The following is a 17883-nucleotide window of genomic DNA, read 5'->3' as shown; positions in this document are numbered from 1 at the left end:
AAATAATATTGTTTACTTTGTATAATTATGCAGCTTTGCTGGTAACTGTTAGAAATAGTTGGATCCCTGTTTCTGCTACACTTTTTAAATAGTTCCTGTTAAGATGACTCAGATGTTTCTGAAAATAACATTAGGGTAAGAATCATGTTGTCAATATAAAAGAAATTATATTTTTAAGTGAAACCTTGTGCCTGTACTTTGGACAATGAACATGAAATCTGGAGAGTATGTCAGATGGGAATCAGAGAATTTCCTCTGTTTCTGTAAATGCTGACTTTAATTTCCACCTAATTACTTCATTTATGATATTCTTTTTCAGGCTATTTATTACACTCCAGAATTAATGTAAAATGAAATAGTCCTATGTAACAAGAACACTATAACTGCAATAACAAAGTGCTAAAGATTTAAAGAAGTGTCCAAATTTACTGACCTCCATAAATTTAACTGGGTGTATTTAAATTACAAAATTATTTTTAATAGTATGACAATGTGTTAATTTGTTCCTGTGAAAGACTTGCAACACAGTGAAATCTCAAAGCTATATGAAAAGTGTTGTTATTTTCCCATCCTTTTCATTTGATAATTTATTTAATGCTGAATAGAAAAACAAAAGTCTTCTTCCAAATGAAAATTAGGACATTTTAAAGTGTCTATTTATTTTGAACTACAATTACATCCAAAGATTTAACAATGGAATAAAAGGAAGAGTTAGCATTTTTAAACAAAAGCAATTATCTATGTATCTGCAGAATTTATTTAATAGTGGTCAGTCTAGCACACATCAATACAGATAAGTCTGTACTCAATAATGAACACAAATCATGATTTATAATAGACTAAGCAAAATCAATATAATTTGAAGAAAAATCAAAGTCAAAATGAAATGTTTCAATAGGATTGAAACCAGGAACACAAGCAAAGGAGTCCATATAGGCACCTGTTTAGTAGGAAATAAACCCCCTCTCCAATACCTTTACTGCTTCTGTGGCCTCCATTCAAATATCCATCAAATCCATAATTATTCACTTTCTCAATGACTTTTCACTGGTATCTCAAAATGAATTACCATAGCATGCTTATGGTTATCTGTGTACTTTTTGTTTTCAGTTATTTCAAGTGCCTATTCATTACTTGGGGCACATTAAAAGTATGGCAATATCTTCCACTGTGTCTCTTGTGGTTTGTATTTTACTTTTATTACAACATAGTAATCGGTTATATAAAGCTGAAGGCTTTTAAAACATGACTATTAAACTTTTATCAATAAAATGCACACTATACACATTGGTTCAAAAATAATAAAAAGGAAAGAATAAAATCTAGGATAAAATAAAAATATAGGTCACTGTTTCTGGCATGACAGCTAGAAAGTGTTTGAAAATGGAATAAAACTTGGAGACACAACCTAGAATAGATGAGATTAGAAAAAAAACAATAACTTTGCCTCCCCGTCTAAATTTTCATATGGTACATCCTCCCACTAGGTCTGAGGCAATCAAAGAATATTCAAAAATTATTAATTTCTGCTAGCCTATAGTATGCCTGTACTCTAAATACAACAGAAGTGCTACCCTGTGTTGAATGCACAGTCCTTTAACAGTGGCAGTAATTAACCTGAAGAGCAGTCAGGGAAGAGAAAAGCTCAGTTTTCCCATTTTCATCCTCAGAAAAAGACCTGGATATGCAAAGGTGTCCTTCTATGCTGTATTTTCCAGAGAAATAACCTTTCTCCTTCTTGCTTCCAGTATTACTCCTATCTTTCATTTGTGAACAGCTTTTCACCAGTCCTGTGGTGCTGTTTTCTTCCACCTCCTATATGAACAGCTGCTGGATCACATCTTCAATAAAGAATCAGGAAAATTAAGCAGTTTAGAAAAAGGAGGACAAATTTCATGCCATATTCCAGTGTCCATATTTCGTGCCGGGTCCCTGCCAGCAGTTGTGTGGGCCCTACAGAGGGAGAAATGATCTCCAGCATGAGAACAGGAGAGATTGGTCAAGGTCAATGAGAACTGCCTACTGGGAGTCTACCTTTTCTCAACATGTATACTAGAGACAAACACAAGTTATTGGCAACTGCATCAGCTGTGAGCTGAGAACAAAAGATGTAGTACACAGGTTTTAAAGCCTATCAATCCATGAGAGCCTATGGGAACAGAAAATTTGACTGGCAGTGCAAGGAGAGGATTTTGTCACCCACTTGGTAAATCTCAAATAATTAAATATTATTAACTGCATTTCAGTATGTCCCATTAGAATTAAAACTAATATTTTATCTTTGACAAAGAAAATTTATTGACCCTATACTGAATATTCAGGTCACTGGTGTTATATATGTCTCTTTCCAGTAAAATATCCATCACCAGTATCATTTAGCCTCAAAAGATAAATCTGAGTTCATTTTCTCATGAATATTATACTCCCCCAGAAGATATGAAATATACAGGCTTTCAGAGTTAAACATGTGAAACCAAAGCATTTTCTTGGTTAATTTTCAAAACTGGCCATTGCCCAAGGGAGGTAAATTCAAATAAACACAAAGATACTGAATCTTACTGCTTTCAAGTACTATGAAGGCCCTTCTCTATTCACTGAGGGCTGTATACAAACTGGATGTTATCTATTTATAACATCCAGCACATACTGAATCAGTATCTCCTGTGATAGAAGAGTTACGCATCTGTGTAGGTGCAGTTTGACACCAGTATAGCTGATGTAATTCCAATGTACTTAAATCAGCTGTATCAGTGTAAGCATTTTTAGCAATACCTCTGGGATTACGTCAGGGAAGGCAGGGGGTGTTTTAATTTTACCAGCCAACTGTAAAGACAGCACAATAAGTTTGATTAGAATGCAACAAACTGCTGATACCTTGTGCCATAAAATCCAAATTCTGTTATGGAAACTATTCAAAGATGGAAAGAAAAAAAGAAAAAAAAATAATAATATGGTATTGTTCATTCAGGGGGAGAGCCATCCAATTTTCGCAGGGAGAACACTTTCTTTCCTGGTTCAAATTGTACCTTCACCTCAAAAATGTAGTCCATTCCTGTAACATGGGGGAAATTGGTTAGTGCTCTCCATGGCTGGGCATGCCTTATAGAATAGGTCTTCTGCATCATGGGAGATTGCTGTAATATCTGAACAATTACCCCATAGCAACATTATCCCTAATCCCTAAAGGAAGTGCCAAGGGTGCTGCTCTGGGTAGATTTTCAACCAGTGTCTGTCCTGTTGATTTCTAGGCTAGGTCTGAAATCAGAATTGCACCTCCTTCCATTTCACCCTGAGGCACCTGACTCTTCCTATAGAGCTGAAAAATCTTACAGACTGTTCTGCAGTCCTCAGCTGAGGGCAGGTCTCTGAAGATTTTAGGAGTATAAGACCTTAACTGACCCAGCCCTACCTAATTCTAGACAACAGAAGAAAAGCCAGCCATTAAATATTCTGCAATGAGAAATGCTCCATTTATGATTTTGTTCACATCTTTTAAATTCATGCCTTTGAGCAGGACTTCCAGCATTCTGAGATAATAACGAGGTAATGAAAAATTGCTGGTTTTGATGTCTGTTTGGCTAGCAGCCAGTAGCAGTGGTTAGGATCAAGAGAACGACAGATGTCCTTTATAATATATCAGTTACTGATGGGAAGATCCCAGATCTGAAGCACCATAAGTCCCTTCAAGGGAAGGACATAAAGTTGGAAAATATCACAGAGGTAGAATTAGATTATACAAAATATATATTTCACATGAGTACCTTAGGCATCTCTTTGATTTCTTGGGTCAATCAGTGCTAAGTTTAGTTATAAAGGATGAAACCAAGCAGTCAGACTGCTGGAAAAGATTGAAATAAAATAAGTATGTTCAGGACAATAAGTAAAGGATGTTTATCAGTTTATACCACATGTCTAGATTTAGAAATGATTTGCTAGAAACAGTGTTGGTATGCTTCCCAGAGATAATGTTTCTCTCTTTTGCCTTTTCTGTGTGATACAGACGCTTTCAGATGGCAGATATTAAACTAGAAACAGCTGTATCCTCTCCACAAAATATTTTATTACTGACAAGCCATATGTCTATTGCCTGTCCTTAAAAAGACAACTGCGTGCCACACAGCATGCAGAGAATTGGGGCATATAATACAGACCAAAAAAAAAAAAGGAGGAAAACCTCTCTGTCAAGACTGGTGTAGATTATGTTGTTGTTGTTTCACCCTGTACCATAACTAATTGTTTACACAGACAGACACAGAAACAGAAGACAGATACCACTTAACTTTGTAAGACAGGGCATTTTCCATAAAATGTATGCTTGTGGCCTCCCCAAACTGCAGCTTGGACCTCCAGAAGAGACTGCCTTTTCCTTCCTGTCCATTGTCACAGACCAGGGTTTTCCTCTCTTCTTAGGTATTTTCCACAAGCCATTGCTTTCTCACACTCAAGAGTTTAAATTTGCAACTGATTTCATATTGCTTTTTCCAAAGGTCAATTAAGGCTGTTCTCTTTTGGCTGCCGGAGTATGTGCAAATCTCAGAATTTCTCATGAAAATGAAAAGCACAGATTTTTTCAAACAGAAGACTGGCTATAGAAATTATTCAAATGATACAAAAGGGCAAGAAATAAATGCAACTTTTAATTTGCCATAACAGACACACTCACAATTTTGATTTGGACTTAGAGGAAATGACATTCAACAAGTTGATGAAAACTTTTCTTTTGAAACATCCTTACTACAGAGTATGTGAAAGCCCACTTAACACTGTAAGAGATACCTGTGGGTACTGGTCTGCTTCTCCACATGGAACAAGAGTCTGCAGTATCATGTGAAATTCCTAACTTGGCTTCTGCGCATCATACAGATAACATTTGTTTCTTTTTAATGGTGTGATATCCTTTCAGAAATACTAACACTCTGCACTTAGAGAATTTTATCTCCAGTATAGTGGCCAATTTATGCCATCAGCAATTTAACCCAGTGTAAAGTAGCACATTAATCTTGGAATATTGTCCAAAATTCAGGGACAATACAGTTTATACATATACATGTAGATTTTTTATATGTATATATAATCTGACAAATCATTGGATACAACACAAAATCTGACCAATCATTGAGTTAAAATCTGAGTAGAAAAGTACAACATGCCTCTACTGTGTTGGAGATGATACTTCTCTGGAACACCATCAGATATAATTTTCTGGTTTGTTTAGCGTATGACTGAGGATGGACAATTTCCCTCATGCAGATTTCTGTTGCTGAAAGCTGCAGTAACTGCAAGATACACTCAATTCAAATCCTTTTTAACAGTTCAGAGAAGTCAATGGCTCAATCCTTCATATTTCCTTTTTTTTATTTCTGTAAGGACTAAATTTAACATTCTTTAGTGATCTGATAAATTTACTGGAAGAAGGGATTTTGCCATTCTCTCCCACAGTGGCCCAGAGGGAGACTGAAAATTTAATACATTTTGGCTCCTAAGTTCCAAACAATTCCCGCTCTAACCAATTATAGATGCAGTTCATCATGCCTTATTTTCAGTTGTCCAAATGTTAGATATCTTAGTATTAGCCATCTGACACAGCCTTTATATGCTGTGTGCAGAAATGTGTGAATTTCAGGAGAATGATTAATCTCATCCTAAAATAGGTATAAAAAATTGAAGATATTATTCAGTTGAAAAGGTTCCTGTTCCTTTCCTTTAATGATTAGCTGAGATTCAAACATTTAAGAACTTTTGAACATTTGAGTTCACCTGGAGAAATTCCAGCTATGGTGTTCATTGTGTTTTGTTATTTTTAATCCTGAAACATAAGCATGAGGTTTTCAGCATGAGAAAATACATCAGAATTTAGATATATCACTTTGAATACTGAGAAATAGAAATACTGAAAAATAAGGCGTGTCATGTGTGATTTCACAGAAGAAAATGCGAACACTGAAAGTTGTCAATAGAGACTTGTGAATTGGAACTTCAAAAGTATTTTCTTCTTTACTGTTAAAAAGAGGTGCAGGTTTGTCCTATTTTTCACATAAACACCTGCCTCTAGATAATCTGCAAAGGTGCATTTTTGTCTTCTTCATTATTCATAAGCAAAAGTTCAGGTCTTACTAAAAAAACCACATTAGATGTATAGATTAACTACGATTGCATTTGTACAAAATATTGTATGATTTGTCTCACAACTGAAAAAGTTGAAAATGGAGAAGATCATTTGTCAAATATGCTTAGTGACAGAAATGCTGACAAGAGGAAATCTATGGACTTTGGTAGCACAAGAATTTAGATAAGCACAGAAGAAAAATTAGTTGTTTACATTACTGCTATATCGTAAAAGCCAATGCATTGGAAACACTCATCAAGAAATTTCTTCCATTATATTATAGCATTTAATAAAATCACAAATTCCAAAATTATCAAAACTCAAATGTAAATATACATGGAGCATCCTAATGCATAATTGTTCAGTTTGCCAACCCTTTCAACATTTTTGCAAAAATAATGACCTTCATATTTTTTCCTGCCCTCCTCACTATACAAATTTTTTGGACAGAATTCTGGACTGATTGACAGATCCCAAAGAAAAAGCTCTCCAGGATCTCACTTTAGCCTCCTCTTATACACCACAGGAAAAGGTGATACCCTACTTAAGAAAAAATTATAAAAGATCTTCATGTAATTGTAATGTGAGCAATAAGGTTAAACATGCAATATCTATACATGAGGAAATGGGACTTTGATGAATTCCCACGCTGCAGTAATGGGGTTGAAGCAACAAAGTTATCTATTTTCTCATGTCTTTATATTTTACCCATTAATTCACAGAAGGAAAATGAAATCACTAGTGGCAAATAAAAATGACTGCTCTGCAAACAAAAATAAAGAAAAAATTATTGCTTCATGGAAATACTAAGGAGTTCAGTTTGCTTTAGAGTTTTTTTTTTAATATCTCCAAATATTTGCAATAATAGAAGGTATCAAATTTAGAAATACTGATTTAGAAATTTGATTGCAATTTTCATGTTCTAAGTCTTCCTGTCATAGCTAGCTTGAGGCACTACTGCAGTAGGGGAATTTCATTTATACAAGTTCAATTAACTTCTTTTCAAAATATAGCAAGATCCATTGTTCCAAGACAGTAGTTTAAATGACTGAAAATGGAAAGCAAGAGCACTAAGAGCTTTTTCTCTTGGAAATGCTGGAAATACATTTTTCCTTCTCTTCTTTTTTTTTTTGTCTCTGGATGGGAATTGGAATTAAATGCCATTGGTGGTTTCCCAGTAAGAATGGGAGCTAATTCTTCTTGGAACTGATTTTCAGTATTATTTTATAGTCTACCTGACTTACCTTAATAGAAATTTTAAAAAGCTGCATTAAAAGGGAAAAGAAGCCCCAGTCACAGACAGCTTTCTGTTTTCTGTTCATATCACAAGAATTTGTTTGTATCCCATTTTGTCTTGCAGGCTTTGGTTCATTCTCCTGTTGTCACTGTGAAGATGACATCTGCACCATTATTTTATTATCATATTTTAAAACCACTCTCTGTAACTATTATTTTCATGAAAACCATTTTGAACCATGCTACAGAAAGGAATAATTGTCCCTGTGAAGTTGCATAAATTTATCAAATATAAACATTAATGTAGCTATACTCAGGAAACATATTTTAAGGACTTCCATGAAAAAATCCCTCGGTCTGTTGTATACTAATTAGTTTTAAGTAAAATACTTAAGTTTGTACTAAAGTAAAAAAGAACTACATTTAACCAAAACAAGAGTATCTTTACTATGCATTATATGTGAGTGAAAAAAGCCCCATAATTTATAAATGAGTAATTGTTTATATGTGTCTGTTGGACTAAAATCCACCTGTTTTGTACGCAAGGACCAGGATCCTTTGCTGTAGAACAAGAGTCTTCTCAGTAGAGACCAGATTTCGCATACATAACCATGATGAAAATAGAGACTAATAGGTTAAAAACTGTAAGGCCCATCCTAAATTTTAGTAAACCTGGAAAATATGGAGGAGTTACTGTATTTGACTAACTAAAAGATACTCTTAATGGACCTCTCTAATCTTTATGCAACAATGAGCAGGCACTGGAAATGGACAAGTTGTGCCACCCAGTCAATTTTATCATTAATTTCTGTTTCTGTATAATCCTCCTGGAGAAATGCTTACTCTTTTGAAGTTGGCATGATTTTCAAGGGACAATCAGTAAAGTTGTTATGAAGCCCTCACCCTCTCTGGAGAACAAATGAGCTCATCCAGTTTCACAGATGTGCCACCCTATTCCTGGACTGAATTGTCAGATCTTTAGAGACAGAACACCTCGTGGTTTGAGGCACACATTAATTTAAATTTAGATCAAGTCCACAGGGAAAGCTTCCTATCACAGTGCACTTAGTTGAAGGGAAGTGATAGAAAACCCATTGTTAGGTAAAAAATTCAGCTTTAAAACTTTTGGTAAGTGTAAATGGCTCAATGGGAAACAAAACAGCTTGTAGCTAATAAATACTCTCTTTCCATCTCTATATTGTCTGAAGACCTTTTCTGAAGACTTTTATTCAAGCATACATTCAAGACAGATAACAGGAAATGTTCAAAAACAGGCCTTTTGGCAATCTGTAATTAAGACACTACAGTCCTTGAGATGGAAATCTCAATGGAAATTTAATTTAACCCAATGTTTGTGTTTTAAGTATTTGGTTTGCACAATACTAGAATTTAGTCAAAATTACTTTTCTTTTTTTGAGATTGTAATAAAGCAAAGACAAATTACTATCCTACTCTCCCACTGCAAGGACAAGCAGCCAAAATTACGGAAGAGAGTTTTCACACAGGGTGGAAAGAAACACTGAAGGATCATTTACTCTATCTTCTTACAAATTTTTCCTTTTGCTTTGACTTTTTCACTGTGAGGGTAGTGAGGCACTGGAACAGGTTGCCCAAAGAAGCTGTAAATGCCACATCCCTGAAATGTTCAAGGTCAGGCTGGATTGGGCTCTCAGCAACCTGGTCTAGGGGAGGTGTCCCTGCCCATGGTAGGAGGGGTTGGAAATAGATGATATTTAAAGTTCCTTTCAACCCAAACCATTACATGATTCTAACATTTAAATGAAGAAGCCTACAACATATCGTTTTATTAAGGACCAGAAGTATTTCTATGTTCAAGGAGAGACCTTTGAACATGGGCCTCCTTGTTTTATCCATTTCTATTAAATGACATTTGGGTGAAAAGGCAAAGACTATTCCTTCTGCTAAATGGTTATGTTATGGTCCATTTAAAGAAGTCCAACCATGAAAATCACTCTAGATACCCAGTAAAATTGGCAAGAAGCTGACTTTTAAGAAGCAGTAGCACGCAAACTAAATTGTTTTCCAGTAGGATTGCAGCATTTTTAGTGCTCCCTCACCCTGCCCCAAATAAGTCTTCACACAGGTCCGGGAAAACAAGGGGATTTCCATTAATGTTATTATTACTGGATTTTTACTCATGTGAAATATTACTGTCATAGCGAAACTATAGATAATATTTGTAGCTTTCCATAAACTTTTATTCCCTAGGAACCAAATTAATGCTTTAAAATTGATGTTATTTTAAAACAGACAAAAATGATAAATGAGAAGTTGAAACATAAAACTGCTTGTTTCAACAAGAAAACACCCTATTTGAACTATCAGGATCTCGAATTAGTATGTCTTTTTACTAGAGAAAAAAATTACTCCTGTTACACAATACTTTTATAACAAATAAAAAAGAGAATCTTAAAATGAAATTTTTTAGGTAGGGTATTATGTAGGAAATCTCTACTAAAAAAAAAGCAAAATAGAGGCCCATCAAAGGTAGTTTCATTTTATATAATAAGACCCATGGACAGTCACAGCCAGATTATTGCTTTCCTCCACACAGATCCATTCCTCAGCACTTTTGGTGCCCATCATCAGCATTCCAATCTGCAGGCCTGCGGCTGCAGCCACACACGGGCAAACACTCTGGAGCGGGGGAGCTGATTGTATAGCCTGAAGTGTATGAATAAAGGCTTATTACAAAGCAAATGCATAAGGGTCTCCTACAGTGTCACTCCCCTCAAGCAAGCAAGGCGGGAAATTGATCATGATTCTGAAAAGTAATTAAGTTTGAAAGGAAAAGTAAATCCTATTTATCTAAAGCAAGCTCTGGTTTAACTAAAGGGAGCATCTCAAGCCCTAAAAATGCCTTCCTGAAGAAAACTTACAAAATAAAGCAGTTATGAAGAGTGAGACAAAATAGACATAAATGGAAGGCATGTAAATTCATGTTATGCAAACAAGGCTTTAAGTTAAGTACACCAGACATCCTCATATTCATACAATAAGAACATGCAAAGTCTACAGCACTGACAGAAATATTTTATGACATGTATTTGATGACTGTGAAAGATCAGTAGCTCACTTACCATAGTGAAATCTGGGAACACAGCCAGTAATCTTTAAAAAACACAATTAAAATACATTAGTTAGTTAGTTTATAACTTAAAAGGATAGCATGTTCTAAATATTGGACTTTTCAATTGTAAACCCTCTGATGGTAGAAAGTCAGAACATTTAACTTCTGTTCTTGTGAATATCCTTGTTTTGCCCTTTTTCTCTTCTTAAAAAGTACCACATAAAAAATATCAAATAGGGTAAATATTTTCTAGGGGAAGGATTAATTCCACTTATTCTGGCATGTCTAAAAATTTGCATTAATTTCATATAATGTAGTTGAAATTTGCTCTCCACCTAAATCAATGGCTGCCATTCCTTGCAGCCTTGTATTTTTTTGTAGTCTGGCTCAGTTTATGAGTTGTCTCACAACTAGATTTTATAAAACCTTTTGTACAGCTCACTGTTTTCAAGCATTAAAATCTAAGCTTATCAAGTTGTGAAATACAAAGCCCTAAGATGCTTTTATAAGTCACACCAAAGAGAAATCAAGAAACCTACGCCCATGAGCACTTATTTTTTTATGAGGTCACACAGTATGTGAAAAGACAAGAAAAAGAGATCACTTTACCGTATTGAAATCCATTCAGTATGTTTGCTGCTCTGTCTAGAAGACAGCAGCACCTGAAGTAGCCAATACCAACTGCTGGAGAAAGGAGAAATGAGAGCAGCTCTGAACAGGCCATCCAGCCAATGTCATGGCATGCAGCTCTCCCACCTTGCAGTCATTGTCTTGCAGTGTGACTCATCCAGCTCCAAAGTAATCTAATAAAGACATGATTCCGGGCAGTGTGATAGGAATCTTGATTGATTTTGCATGCACAGGTTTCTGACATGTACAAATGGAGAGGACTATTTTGTAGGTAATTATTTGATGCCTACAGAAAGCCAAAGACATAATTCATAACAAAAGCCACTTTTCTTTGTAGGAGACAATATTTTGTGTTATGTAAAAGCTGTGTGGAAAACAATATTTATCTTGTAATGAACTTTAATTAAATAAAATGTTAACTCTGAACTAGAGACATAATGAATGTATAAATGTTGCCTGTAAGTTGTTCTCAAAACTATGGGATGAATTATTTTCAGCCATAATTTTTGTGACTACTCAGTTTCTTGGATTTAATTAGCAGTTTTACCAAGAAAAACATTTTCACCTTATGACTTGAAATATTCCAGTACTGAATTTTCAGATAGTTTTTCTAAGTTCCAGCAATCTATTTGGGAAGGTCCATCAAATCATAACAAAGAAATCACATAAATTTACCTTATGGAATGCATGAAAATTAAGTAATACAGTTCAACTGCCACACAAATAACCAAAACAAAAACAAAGATATGAAATTTTTTGTTTCCTCTTTAAAAATTCTCTGTTTAGAAATTACTGATGTGCTTAAGGAAGTAATGAACTTTTGATGGGCAATTTACAATCATACAAACCAATGGATGTATTTGACAGACATTAAAAAATGCATGTTTACCACTACCACAGAACAAAGCAAAATACAACTTTATTTTCTTCCATGTTTATGAATTAACATTCTAATTAGCAGTCAATACCACAAATCAGGAAGATTTTTCATATGGAATCTCTTCCTTCCTTCCCAGTCTTCCTCTATTCTGTCCTCCACAGAGAATCATAGCAAATCTCCAACAAACTTCAGAAGAACAAGTTTTCAAAAATGTTAATGAATTGTTGTCAACTTTATTAAACCACTTCAAGAACAATCGACATAACTGAACATTTACAATTTTTTTGTCAGACACTTTATTAAGTGGTATTTTGAAAGTCACTTAAATTTTAATTATGTTTTGTATCAAAGGAGTTTTCATGCAACCTAAAATTCAATTTCATTGCTTTTTATTAATCAGTAAGTACCACATTATTATATATTCTATAGTATTACAGATAATTTATATATACATTTGTGTATGTATGCATGTAAATGATAAAACATAAATATTTCACTGCTTGTTTTCAGCTTTTTTTAAGAAGAGTAGAAAAAACTAAAGGAACCAGAGTTTTTTCTCTTCTCTTCTCTCAACATTATACTCAGTGTGACAGTCTCCACTCAAATGCCTCTGGGCATGTGTACATCTCTAACTACAATAATCAGTGCTGGAAACTGTTCCAAATCCTTCCTGAAGAATTTCTAGTTCTCTCTTCTTTCACCCATTAGCTTCATTTTTGTCTGAATAGCTAATGTCAGTCAATCAGCATAAGGAGAATAGCAAGATTAAATTCAGTGAAGGGGGAAAAAAATGGTGTGGTAAGGATAAATTTTACAGATCTCAGAAGTCACACAAGCACTGGCATAAAATCTGCAGAATGTGAAATCATAGCTTAGTTACTGCACACAGCCACCTCTAGCTTTTATTCCAAACTGTCAGTATCCATTACAGCTTCAATTCATTTATTACCATACCTATCTTTCTTTCTGCCTGTAATCATTTATAAAGAAAAGCAAACTTCTATTGTATTTATTGCTGCTGCTGAGACTTGAATGAAACTGTTTTCCATAGATATTAGGCAAGTTTATTCCCTTACCATGTAGAGTTATGTTGTGAACCACATCTGCATTTAGACCACTGCCCATCATGTATGCTCATATATCTTGCTCTAAATTAATTAAATTGTTGTAAAACTACATAGACTAGCTATGTTCTCATACACTTTAACCCAATTCTATATTTATTCCTCCCTGAAAGTGTAATGTCAGATTAAGTTAAATCACCTTACATTTTAAGTAAAGGTTTTGTAAGCTACAGGGTAGTTTAAGAAATTGTGTTCCATGCTATTCATTACCATTAATCTGTTCAACTACTCTAAGTGATTTTATTTCAATGATTTCTCTTTAAATCTAATTCATTTAGTGATTTCTAAAGGTGTTTTCTCGCTTGCTCTCTCTCTCTCTGCTCAGAAAATCCAGGTGTTTTTTGTTGGTTTGCCACTGACTAAATTGTAGGCCCTATTCACATCTGTCTTTATCACTAGCATCCCTGTCCGTAATATTGGCAGCTGTACACATACAGAATTTTGCAATGCCCAGCAGGAGGAAATTGTCCCCTCCAGTAACTTGAGGTTTCTTGATGAGAGAGTGAAGACATTGAGGAATACATTGCTGCCTGTGCCTGCAGTCGCCCATGTCAATGGCTCTTAACTATACCAAGGAAAGTATTACCTTCAACAAGGCTTGATGAAGTGAAACCCAGACTGCACCAACTTCTGTATCTAAAACAGTCTACAGTGAAAGGAGTCTAAGGACTGCTATATATCATATCCATCATTTCATCCATCAGCTTTCTCAGAAGTTTTGGGAAAACGGAAGATTTGATATTACCTCTCAAGAGCATCAGATTTTAGTCAAGTTACTGACACAGTTACTAGCTTAAAAGAGGGCAACACAAATTCTGAAGAGAGGAACAGTTATGCAATACAGTGAAAACGTACCAGATTCTTCCCTATCTGTAACCATTGAATTCTTCACTTCCCAACCACTAATTTTATTATCCTCTGCCTTGAACATCCACATATTTTAAAGGAGCTTTGGGGATGAAAGCTTAGGTTCCTGGGGGAATTTGCACAAGCCAGGATGATCCACAGTTTTGAATTTCTTTATGCACATTGTGTTAGTGAGGATTTTAATTAAACTCAGTGGCAGATAGTCTGAAGCAGCTGAGGCCCATAGCTATTGTGTATGAAGGAAAAGCATTGAAGGAGTAGATGGATAATTATATGGAAATCAGAACTCATTTCAGGCTCCCATGTAATTATCTAGGTCGTCAAAATAGTCCCTCAAAACCAGGAAATCTTTGTAATTCAGACGCATATATATATATATTTTTTTTTTCAAGTTATAATATCAAGCTGGGACAATATTATATGTACATAGTATAATTTTAAACCACATATTTATGCCACAAACCATTTCTTAAAATATAAAATAGCCTCACAAAATAGCCTCATTTTTCTCTGCATCCAGAAGTATCTCAAAGCCTAACCTACCTCACATCTGTATAGGATGTGCTGTTTTCCTAAAGCCAATACTCCAGTTTCTGGAGAATGAAGAGGAAAAGAAAGGTGAGAAGCCAAGACTTGCACAAATAACTCCTCACTGCTGTCCAAAAAAGGAAATCATAGTAGAAGGTCCTTTGTCATAATTTTGTCATGATCTCATAAAAATCTAAGACAAGAGTGAAGAATCAACTGTGACACTGGATAGGTGTCATCAAAATCTGTAAACATATATGTTAAAGAAACTGGTATGTTATTCAAAAAGTGCAAATACTGATTGCTTTGGGAGTATTCTGCTTAGGCTGGGTGCAGTGTAGTAGCTTCAGAACTTCAATTAGTACTGAATCGTAAAAACAAAACCCTTCTCTCATGTTCAGATTGGAATTTCTGTAAAGTATGATAATTGCTATGTCCTCACCTGCAACTCCTTGCTTAAAAAAAAAAAAAAATCAATGAAAGTCTTTAAAAAGATTTGACTTGTTCCCTTTATTGCACAAAAGAGCCTTTGAGCTAACAAAAATGCTTGTTTGTAGATTCTAGATCGCTTTAAAGTGAGGCTGAGAGAGACAGGCATAACACACATATTACATCAGAACACCCCAGTCAGCATCATTTGAGGGATAACCATGGTGGTAATCGCCACAATGGACAACACTCATCTGTGGTGCCTGGGTATATTCCTGCTCGTCCCACTGCAAAGCATCCCTGCACCATTGCCACGCTGTGAACACCACCACTACTGCATCCAGACTGTACTCATGCAGCTGGTGCCAAGGGCTGTAGCTTTTTATGGTACAGTGTAATTAGCTTTTCCTCTGGAAAGCTGAATCCTACTGCCCTGAATACAGTACAGCCCTCTCACAAAACAGCTTCCTGAAAAGAGGTGGAGGAGGCAGTGTTCCACATATCCAGCCTCACTACTCTACTCTGTTAGGCAATATCTGCTGGCTCCTCAGATGCCATTGGGAAACAGTGAAATTGCTTGTTTAGTGCCTGCACTCACATTTCCCTCTGTTTTTACATTTTTTGATTCTTTGAATCTCACACTCCCTCCCTTTTTCCATTCCTTGGCACATATAGTCACATGATTCCTCCCTGCTCATTTCTCCATAACTTTTTCTCATGTCTTCTTGGAAAGGGCTTGAAGATTTTTTTGGACTGTTGTCTAGGTTGAATCCAAAAAAAGACTGTTTAATCCAAAAGAGAAACTGTTTAAAGGAAGAACATAAACCCGGCCACTCCCTGCCATATATTCTGTACCTACTCCCCCATCCTCCATACTTCTTGCAATAAGCATGCTAGAGGGTACAGCCTTGCATCTTATTTTAAGTGTATTTTCATGGACCTGCTGTCCAAAAATTTATATACTTCCTTTTTGTAAGTGTCTATATCACCTGCAATCACAATCTTTTATGGCAAAGGATTCCATAAGCTTTCTACCACCAAGAAGAAATATGCTCCTTTATCTGTTTTAAATTAAACTCACCATTTTCTTCAACCTCCATCTAGTTTTGTTACTACAGGCTCATGTACCAAGGTGTAAGTCTGCCATCTTAATGTTTTTGTGAACTTTGTTCATATGTCACTCCTAAGAGGAGCATCACTGATAATCGCTGATATTTTATTCTCTTCTCATAAGCCAACTGTTCCATCTCCTCCATAATTTTAATTATCCTTTGCCTTCGCCACTTTGTTCTTCTTGAGATGCAGAGACAATACTGGCCAACCATGCTGAAGACAGAAGCTCATCAAAATTTTGTGTGGCAAACTGTCTCTGTCCTGCTCTCAGTTGCTTTCAAGATGATGCTAAGCTCTACATTTTTCTTCAATTTTTTTTTTTTTTTTTTTTTTTTTTTGTTTTCTTCTGGCTACAACCACCTGCCAAGAAAGTTATTTCAGACAAATGTCAGCCCAAAATCTGTTACTTAAGTGTTATTTCCAAGTTCAGTACTGGAAAAAGGTAACATACAATGGAAAGTTAAATGACTTCTCTCTGTCACACTCGTTGAACCAGACTCATATTTCAAAGTATTTCTCTTGTTTTCTGTTGCAATCATTAAATGACTCTAGCTTCTTGTGTGTTAAAGATCAGTTTTTCCTTTTCAACTTTCCCTGTAATCTGTTTACTGACTTATCTCTCTTGATATATTGTGAGGAATAAGCAAGCAGGTTTAGAAAGCTATGGCTTCATGGCCTTCCTGAGAAACTTGCTTTACCAAGGCACAGCTGAGGCCCTGCCTTAGAATCAACTATGGTCGTGGTTTGTGGTAGCTGCAAAGAGCAAAGCATGACAAATCTGAACCACATAGACAACATAGTATACACAAATGTGTATTTAGAGAAAACATGTAACATTTAAAATATCCCTTGAAATCCTATTCCTAACATACCAAACTTTGGAATGCTGTTTACACACATGCTTTCAGAAAACCCTACTAAACATGCTGTAAGTTAAAGTTTTTTAAGCTCTCATCCACATCTAAAGCTGAAAAAAACATTCAAATGCCTGAGTTTTCTCGTTGTCTCATGAAAACTGTCCCCACTGACCAAGCTCTTCTGGCACCATAATGAAGCCTCTCCTCATTGGGCCTATTTTGAAGCGTTTTTATTGTTTCTTGCTATGCACATTATGTTGGCTAGGTAACTCCCTAGCTGGTTTGTGTTCTCATTCAAAGTGACAGCCTACCAGTAAATAAAAATGTTCAATTACCAAATGAGAACTGAAACTGCAGTCCTATCACTTCACTTCAGACACCATTTAAAAAAAGAAAGAAAACCCACCCAGACAACCCAAAACATTAATGGTAAAACAGGAAATAACACTGATTTGGGATTGATTTTTGAGTGGGATTCACTCATTAACTGTTCCAAACACATTAAGAGCCTGAGGGGATCTTCCATGTCTCAGTGAAGGAGAGGCAGTTAGTCAAAACTTTTTATTTATAACAGTCACAAGAGTATTCAAACCAGGAGCTCCATCCCTGCAAGCAAGGGAATTATGCAGCACCTGAAGTCACACTTCCATATCATGTTTTACAATAGTATTCTGCATGTCATAAACATTAAAATAAGTTCTTGAAAAAGGGGGGGAAAAAAAGCCTAAACAATTTAATTAATTTTCTTTTATAATGGACGAAGCTCCCTATAGGTTTTCATATATACATAAACAAAGTTCCCTAGTCTTGGTTTATTAGTTTCTCTCAAGAGTTCAAATTAAGATGTTCTCTATTAAAAGTAACTTAATAATCTCAAAGTTAAATAAGGGAAGTACAGTTGTGTAACATATATGCTCTCGTATTTTGAATGCTTCCTTCAGTGTTCCCCCTTCTGCATTTCCCTCCTGCTGCAATTGAAGTTAAGAGGTACTTCTATCTTTATAGCATTACCTTCTTCTATT

At 35.4% G+C, this 17883-nt stretch overlaps 1 long non-coding RNA gene across 1 annotated transcript in view; it reads right to left on the bottom strand.

Moving 5' to 3' along the window:
• Positions 1 to 639: 639 nt before the first annotated feature.
• Positions 640 to 17883, bottom strand: part of LOC108447402 — a 62971-nt gene continuing 45727 nt past the window's right edge. The window contains exons 6-8 of the long non-coding RNA XR_001862947.1: positions 11043 to 11236; positions 10444 to 10474; positions 640 to 7491 (exon numbers count right to left, since the gene is read on the bottom strand). This is a non-coding gene — a long non-coding RNA (uncharacterized LOC108447402). The remainder of the gene's footprint in view (positions 7492 to 10443; positions 10475 to 11042; positions 11237 to 17883) is intronic.

Source organism: Corvus brachyrhynchos, unplaced genomic scaffold, assembly GCF_000691975.1.
Source record: "Corvus brachyrhynchos isolate BGI_N302 unplaced genomic scaffold, ASM69197v1 scaffold6, whole genome shotgun sequence".
Classification (NCBI taxonomy): domain Eukaryota; kingdom Metazoa; phylum Chordata; class Aves; order Passeriformes; family Corvidae; genus Corvus; species Corvus brachyrhynchos.
The sequence above is the reverse complement of the archived record's forward strand: the minus strand, read 5'-3'. Positions and strand labels throughout refer to the sequence as shown.